The following is a 7,887-nucleotide window of genomic DNA, read 5'->3' as shown; positions in this document are numbered from 1 at the left end:
AGCTTTTCTTAGGTCAATAAAAATTCCTAGTGGATATTCCTTATTTTCCAATGCTGTGTAAAGCAGATCTAGCATTTTTATGATTGCATCATTAGTGCTTTTATTTTTCCTGAATCCAAATTGGCAGGGGTTGAGTATGTTTTGTGTCGTTATAAATGAATATAGTCTCCTGTGCACGAGTTTCTCAAAGATTTTGGATAGCAATGGTAAGTTTGATATTGGCCTATAGTTGTTTAAGTCTGTAGGGTCACCACCTTTATGTATTGGTGTAACCCTTGCCATCTTGAGTAGTTTCGGGAAGGTGCTAGTTTCTAGTGACTTGTTAAAAAGTAATGAAATAGCATGCGAAAGGACATGGGCCGCTCGCTTGTACAGTAATGGTGGGACATGAGACAGATTCCCTGAGTTATTTTTAAGTGACTTTATAATCTCGGTGACTTCCATGGGCTCAGTTGGTGCAAGATAGAAGGAATTTGAGAAATTCCCATCTAGGTAGTCCCCGGCATGGGCATTGGTATGTGGGATTTTATTGGCGAGATTAGATCCTATGGTTGAGAAGAAGTCGTTTATCTTGTTAGCTGTGTCAGTGGGATGTAGTGGTGTTTCATTAGGTTTAGTTAGGACAATATTCTTGTTTTTTTTTTTCAGTTTGTGGGTCCCTAGAATCTGAGAGAGTGTTTTCCAGGTCTTTTTCATATCTCCTCTAGTGTCTGTGAATCTACTGGAGTAGTATAGTTGTTTGGCTTTTTTTATTACTTTGGTGAGAACTGATGAATAGTGTTTAAGAATATCTTTGTGTATTAAGCCCTGTCTATATTGCTTTTCATATTGGTGTTTCTTGTCAATGGATTTCAGAATGGTGCTGGTTAGCCATGGGCAACCAAGCCGTTTGTTTGTGATCTGTTTCGTTTTTATAGGACAATGGTTGTTGTATAGTCTAAGTAATTTGTTAAGAAAAATGTCTGTCCAGTCATCAATACCATTGGCCTTGGAGAATTCTGTAGGCCAGTCAACAGTCTCTAGGTCAGCTGTGAACTTCCTTATTGAGGCCTCATCATGGAGTCTAAATGAGACTTTGTTGTATTCAAGTGGTGGTTTACTAATGTTTGTCAGGAGGAAGGTAGGGTAGTGGTCTGTAGTGCTATCTGTGATTATCCCTGATTTAAGGGGGGCTAGTATATTGGTCCATATGTGGTCTATTATGGTTGCACTTGTCTCAGTGAGCCTGGTTGGTTTAGTTATTGTTGGTATGAGAAGTGTGTTGTTCATATTGTTGATGAAATCAGTTACAGGCTGATCATCTAGTAAGCCAAGGTTGATGTTGAAGTCTCCAGCTAAGAGAAGGTGGTGCTTATTCATTTGTCTGTTTGTTATTAGTGACTTTAATTTCTCACTGAAATTTGGGATGTTTGTGTGAGGTATCCGATAAATGGCACCGATTGTTAAAGGTGTCTTAAGGTTTTTTACAGTAAAATTAGCAAAAATGTATTCCCCATATTCATCACTAAAGCAAGTGGTGCTAATACAAGATAATTGGTTAGAGTAATAGATTGCAATACCACCCCCAACTTGGTTTGGTCTGCAGTTGTGAATTGCTGTGTATCCTGGTAGAGGGTAGATATCTATTGTGTCCTGCTTAAGCCAGGTCTCAGTAAGAATAATGCAGGAGAAGGGTGTCTTTAGTGATTCAAGGAGTGCCAGGAGGTCATCATAGTGTTTGCTTAAGGACCTGATGTTGTAGTTAAGTACTGATAGACTTTTAGCATTGTTTAGGATAGTGCTGGCTTGTGATGCTGTGTAATAAAGGCAGTTACTTTCCAATAGGTTTTGATTGGGTGTCAGATTATGGAGGTTTAGATCAGGGTCAACGTGATCAATCATCTTCTAGGTTTAAATTATGGTTATTTATATCCTGAGTTGTGTGTTGAGTTCTAGTACTGATATCTGTAGTGGTGGGAAGTTTGGACAAGTATGTAGCTAGAGTATTTTGGTCATATAGAGTATAGTCACTGCTACACATAAAGAAGTTGATGTTGCCTATGTGTTGTGCTGGAATGAACTAAAGTACAATTAGGTATAAACTAGTAATATAAAAATACAAATTAAAAATAGAACAAGACTCTCACTTGAATTGCACTAAGGTCTAATATAATGACTTTTGTGGAGTCTATGTTTTGAGCTAGAATGAGCTATAGTACAACTAGGTTTAATCTAATAATATAAAAATACAAATTAAAAATAGCACCAGTCTCTCACTAGTAATTGCACTATGGTCTAATATAGTGAATTTGGTATTGACTATGTATTGAGCTAGAATGAGCTATAGTACAACTGAGTTTAATCTAATAATATAAAAAAGGCACAAGACTCTCAATTGTAATTGCACTAAGGTCTTATATAAGTTGTTTACAAGAATTAGAGTATAACTAGATTTAAATTGACAGGATAAAATACACAAGTTAAGGTAGCAAAAGAATAATAAAAAAAATGATAAAAATAAAAATGGCAATGACTTGGTTATAATATGCTAGTAAGATGGTAGACAGGATAATATAAAAGTTGTAGTTGAAAATACTAGTTTAAAAAAGTATAGAATAAAAATGGTCAATAAAAGAAGTTTACAATAAGTTTGGTCAATATAGTTTAAAGCAAAATTGGGCAATAAAAGGGATTTTAGAATAAAATTCCCTGCTCCATGAGCTCTATCATACCTCGCCTTAAAACTATGTAAGGTTCCCGCCTCCACTACGTCACTTTCTAGGCTATTCCACGGCCTGACTACTCTACGACTGAAGAAATACTTCCTAACACCCCTTTGATTCATCTGAGTCTTCAACTTCCAATTGTGACCTCTTGTGTCTGTGTCCCTTCTCTGGAACATCCCGTCTTTGTCCACCTTGTCTATTCCGCGCAGTATTTTATATGTCGTTATCATGTCTCCCCTGACCCTCCTGTCCTCCAGTGTCGTCAGGCCGATTTCCCTCAACCTGTGTGTGTGTGTGTGTGTGTGTGTGTGTGTGTGACGTGCCGAATAGGTAAATTTAGTCAGTTAGAAAGAACTCATTTAAAATCAAGCCTTTTCTAAAATTTGGTTAGTGTGGTGATCTAGGTCCCAGAACCTTGATTAATATGATGATCAAGGTTCCAGGACCTTGATTAATATGGTGACCAAGATTCCAGGACCCTGATTAATATATTTATCAAGGTTCCAGAACCGAGACGTGTCCAATAAAACATCCTAACATTTACCTTCTGTTTCTTTTTAGAATAGCAGGTGAGTATTACATAGAATTTCTAACATAAACTCTCAATACTTTAAGAGTATATCTCAGTGCACATACACTAAGAGATACACACCTGTATGTATCTCACTGTGCATATATACTGAGACATGCATATCTCCCTGTATTTACAATAATGACTAAATATATAGTATAATACAGACTTAAGGACATAAAAGTGAGAAAGGTACTTATTTCATAAATTTTTTAAAACTAAAATGAGAAATGAAATTCTTTCCAACTTTAAACAGTGTTTTTGAAAAACTAGCAGATCATAAATTTCATTTATCAGTACCACAATCAACAGTAAATATAACAAATGTACTAATATATCTAAGGTGTTCCCTCACACGCCATTAACTCCATAAAATAATGGGAGACATGAGTACAGGTCACGGGTGGCTGAACTCTACCTCATACAAGGGGAATATAAATCCATAACACTTCATACAGAGAATGACTGAGTGGTCTACAATGCCATCTAGTTGATACAAGGGGACGTCTTTGATGCTTGTGTGTGTGTCTCTGGTGTTTGTAAGATATTAGAATGCGTCTTTGATGTTTGTAAGGTATTAGAATGTGTCTTTGATGTTTGTAAGGTATTAGAATGTGGCTTTTGTGTTTGTAAGGGAGTCTTTTCTGGCATTTGTAAGGTACTGAGCGCGTTTTTGATGCTTGTAAGGTATTAGAGTGAGTTTTTGATGGGTGCAAAGGTATTAGGGTGGGTTTTTGATGTTTGCAAAGGTATTAGGGTACATCTCTGGTGTTTTTCTTTATTTGTCAATCACATTACCATGTATTAGAGTGTTTCGCTAGGGCTTGTCTCGTTATAGAGTGTTTATCTGGTGTCTGTCAGCCATTAGAGTGCGTCATCGATGTTGATGTCAGGTATAAGAATGCGTTTTTGTGTTTTTATATATCAGAAAACGTTCCTGAGAATTTTCCGATATTAGAGCACGTAAACTCGAATGTAATGAAAACGACTGTTGTGTTACAACCTGGGATGTGCAGAAATACCCATAACACCTGGCCAGAATGCCATACACTGAAAGGAGCCGATGTGTTGTATATATAATACCTACGCTACTCTGAGACCTTTCTCCCTGCTTTGGTTGCTCCATTGCAACATTGCACAGCTCCTGATGACGCACTGAGAAGTGTGAAAGTACTTGAGCTAAAGATTTCCACCCCCTCCCGTGGCTTGTCCTGATATATATATATATATATATATATATATATATATATATATATATATATATATATATATATATATATATATATATATATATATATATATATTTATATATATATATCAGTGAGCGTAGAAAGCCAGGCTTTGTCAGTAAGAAATAAATATTCACCTCACGTGTGCATCTCCAATATGCCACTTGTACGTGTGCACCTTGCATGTATGTACCTTGTATGTGTGCACCTTGCATGTGTGCACCTTGTATGTTTGTGCCTGGTATCTGCACCTGGTCGGCGCACCTGGACAGATAAAACATGCAGACTAGAGCACACGGAAGGCTGGAGCTGAATACATCGATCTAATATGAATAGAATTCCAGACTCCAGGGACGTCATAAATACTGACTCCCACGAGAGCACTGAGAACCGTCTCCTGCATGCTGAGCTTACAGCCTCACTTTCTCTGACGGTGTTCTTCTTATAGGAGGAATAATCCTGCCTTGTGTGTGTGTGTGTGTGTGTGTGTGTGTGTGTGTGTGTGTGTGTGTGTGTATCTTGCTTATATGACAATATTTGCTATTTTAAGTTTATATATTTTTTCTTGCCCTTTGTTCTTGCTTTGGCTAAAGAGAATGCAATAAAAATTTAATTACAACATATTACATATTGTCTTCTTTTTTTTTTTTTGTTTTTTGATAAAGAGATTCAATTTTTCACTGGATTTTCTTATGCAGTAATTACCAATTTTCTTCATTACAGAAAATCCAAATCTCCTTTAAACAACAAACTGTCTTCGTTTACACTTGTGACTAAATTTTCTAAAGATGTTCCTTATACTGTCTCTCTTTTTCTGGGCATAGAGATATAGTTTTAGGAAATACTGTCTGAACCTGTTACAAATCTGACAGTTATTAAAGAAATAAGAATACACTTATATCACTTTGTTGCTCTTACGTCAATAATCAATTTTCTTGTTCCACCATAAGTGTCAGAGTTATTTTATAGTATATTAAGAATCTTCCAAACTATAATATGTGAACATTGAAGAATGGCATACAAATTCTTTACTAAATAGACTGACCTTCCATTTCCCTTTCCATAAATTTTATGCTAACTTAAAACTACAGCACTTGCCAAGAGCAGCTTGGATTTACGTAGTTTAGAGAGTCCGTATATCAGTTGAAGCTTGAGCTGAATGATAATTTATTAGTAGATTTATTTATTTACTCTGAAACTGTTGTGCTCTATCCTATGAAGAATTTATTTAGTTGACCTTGTTTGATTAAGTGTATGTATTGAGTACGTGTTTGTCTACTGTGTATGTATGAAGTCAGTACATGCCTACCTACTGTGTATGTATGAAGTCAGTACATGCCTACCTACTGTGATTGTACTGCTAGTACTGCCTGTCTACTGTGTATGTATGAAGTCAGTACCTGCCTATCTACTGTGATTGTATTGCTAGTACTGCCTGTCTACTGTGTATGTATGAAGTCAGTACCTGCCTACCTACTGTGATTGTACTGCTAGTACTGCCTGTCTACTGTGTATGTATGAAGTCAGTACCTGCCTACCTACTGTGATTGTACTGCTAGTACTGCCTGTCTACTGTGAATGTATGAAGTCAGTACCTGCCTATCTACTGTGATTGTATTGCTAGTACTGCCTGTCTACTGTGTATGTATGAAGTCAGTACCTGCCTACCTACTGTGATTGTACTGCTAGTACTGCCTGTCTACTGTGTATGTATGAAGTCAGTACCTGCCTATCTACTGTGATTGCATTGCTAGTACTGCCTGTCTACTGTGTATGTATGAAGTCAGTACCTGCCTACCTACTGTGATTGTACTGCTAGTACTGCCTGTCTACTATGAATGTATGAAGTCAGTACCTGCCTATCTACTGTGATTGCATTGAAAGTACTGCCTGTCTACTGTGTATGTATGAAGTCAGTACCTGCCTACCTACTGTGATTGTACTGCTAGTACTGCCTGTCTACTGTGTATGTATGAAGTCAGTACCTGCCTATCTACTGTGATTGTATTGCTAGTACTGCCTGTCTACTGTGTATGTATGAAGTCAGTGCCTGCCTACCTACTGTGTATGTATTGTTAGCTCTGCTTGTCTACTGTGTATGAATGAAGTCAGTACCTGCCTACCTCCAGTATATATACAAAGTCCCAACCTTCCTGCCTCAACACCAGGTAACTTACTCCCAGTCATATCGTCTTTTAGACTTTATAGACTTTTCAACATTTTAATTTGTAATAAACTTGCGTCGTGTATATCGAAATATTTTTCAGGTCATTAGGATGGTGAATGATCACCGAAAGGTTGTCTTCATTTATAAAACAGTTTAAATACAATATATATATATATATATATATATATATATATATATATATATATATATATATATATACATATATATATATATATATATATATATATATATATATATACATATATATATATATATATATATATATATATATATATATATATATATATATATATATATATATATATATATACATACATATATAGACGCATATGCAATAAGATCACAGTAAATAGGTAATTTTAGAATATGCAAAACAACCACTGTGAAAGAATAGTGAAATTCCAAGTGCTTTCGTAACTTCTCACATTATCAAGGAAATATATATATATATATATATATATATATATATATATATATATATATATATATATATATATATATATATATATATATATATATATATATATATATATATATATATATATATATATATATATTGTATTTATCAACAAATTTTGTTGAAAATAAGAAAAAGTTTTGGAGTGAGATTAACAAGTTAAGAAAGCCTAGAGAACAAATGGATTTGTCAGTTAAAAATAGGAGAGGAGAGTTATTAAATGGAGAGTTAGAGGTATTGGGAAGATGGAGGGAATATTTTGAGGAATTGTTAAATGTTGATGAAGATAGGGAAGCTGTGATTTCGTGTATAGGACAAGGAGGAATAACATCTTGTAGGAGTGAGGAAGAGCCAGTTGTGAGTGTGGGGGAAGTTCGTGAGGCAGTAGGTAAAATGAAAGGGGGTAAGGCAGCTGGGATTGATGGGATAAAGATAGAAATGTTAAAAGTAGGTGGGGATATAGCTTTGGAGTGGTTGGTGCAATTATTTAATAAATGTATGGAAGAGGGTAAGGTACCTAGGGATTGGCAGAGAGCATGCATAGTTCCTTTGTATAAAGGCAAAGGGGATAAAAGAGAGTGCAAAAATTATAGGGGGATAAGTCTGTTGAGTATACCTGGTAAAGTGTATGGTAGAGTTATTATTGAAAGAACTAAGAGTAAGACGGAGAATAGGATAGCAGATGAACAAGGAGGCTTTAGAAAAGGTAGGGAGTGTGTGGACCAGGTGTTTACAGT

Source organism: Cherax quadricarinatus, chromosome 69, assembly GCF_038502225.1.
Source record: "Cherax quadricarinatus isolate ZL_2023a chromosome 69, ASM3850222v1, whole genome shotgun sequence".
Classification (NCBI taxonomy): domain Eukaryota; kingdom Metazoa; phylum Arthropoda; class Malacostraca; order Decapoda; family Parastacidae; genus Cherax; species Cherax quadricarinatus.
Note: the sequence above shows the minus strand (reverse complement) of the source record.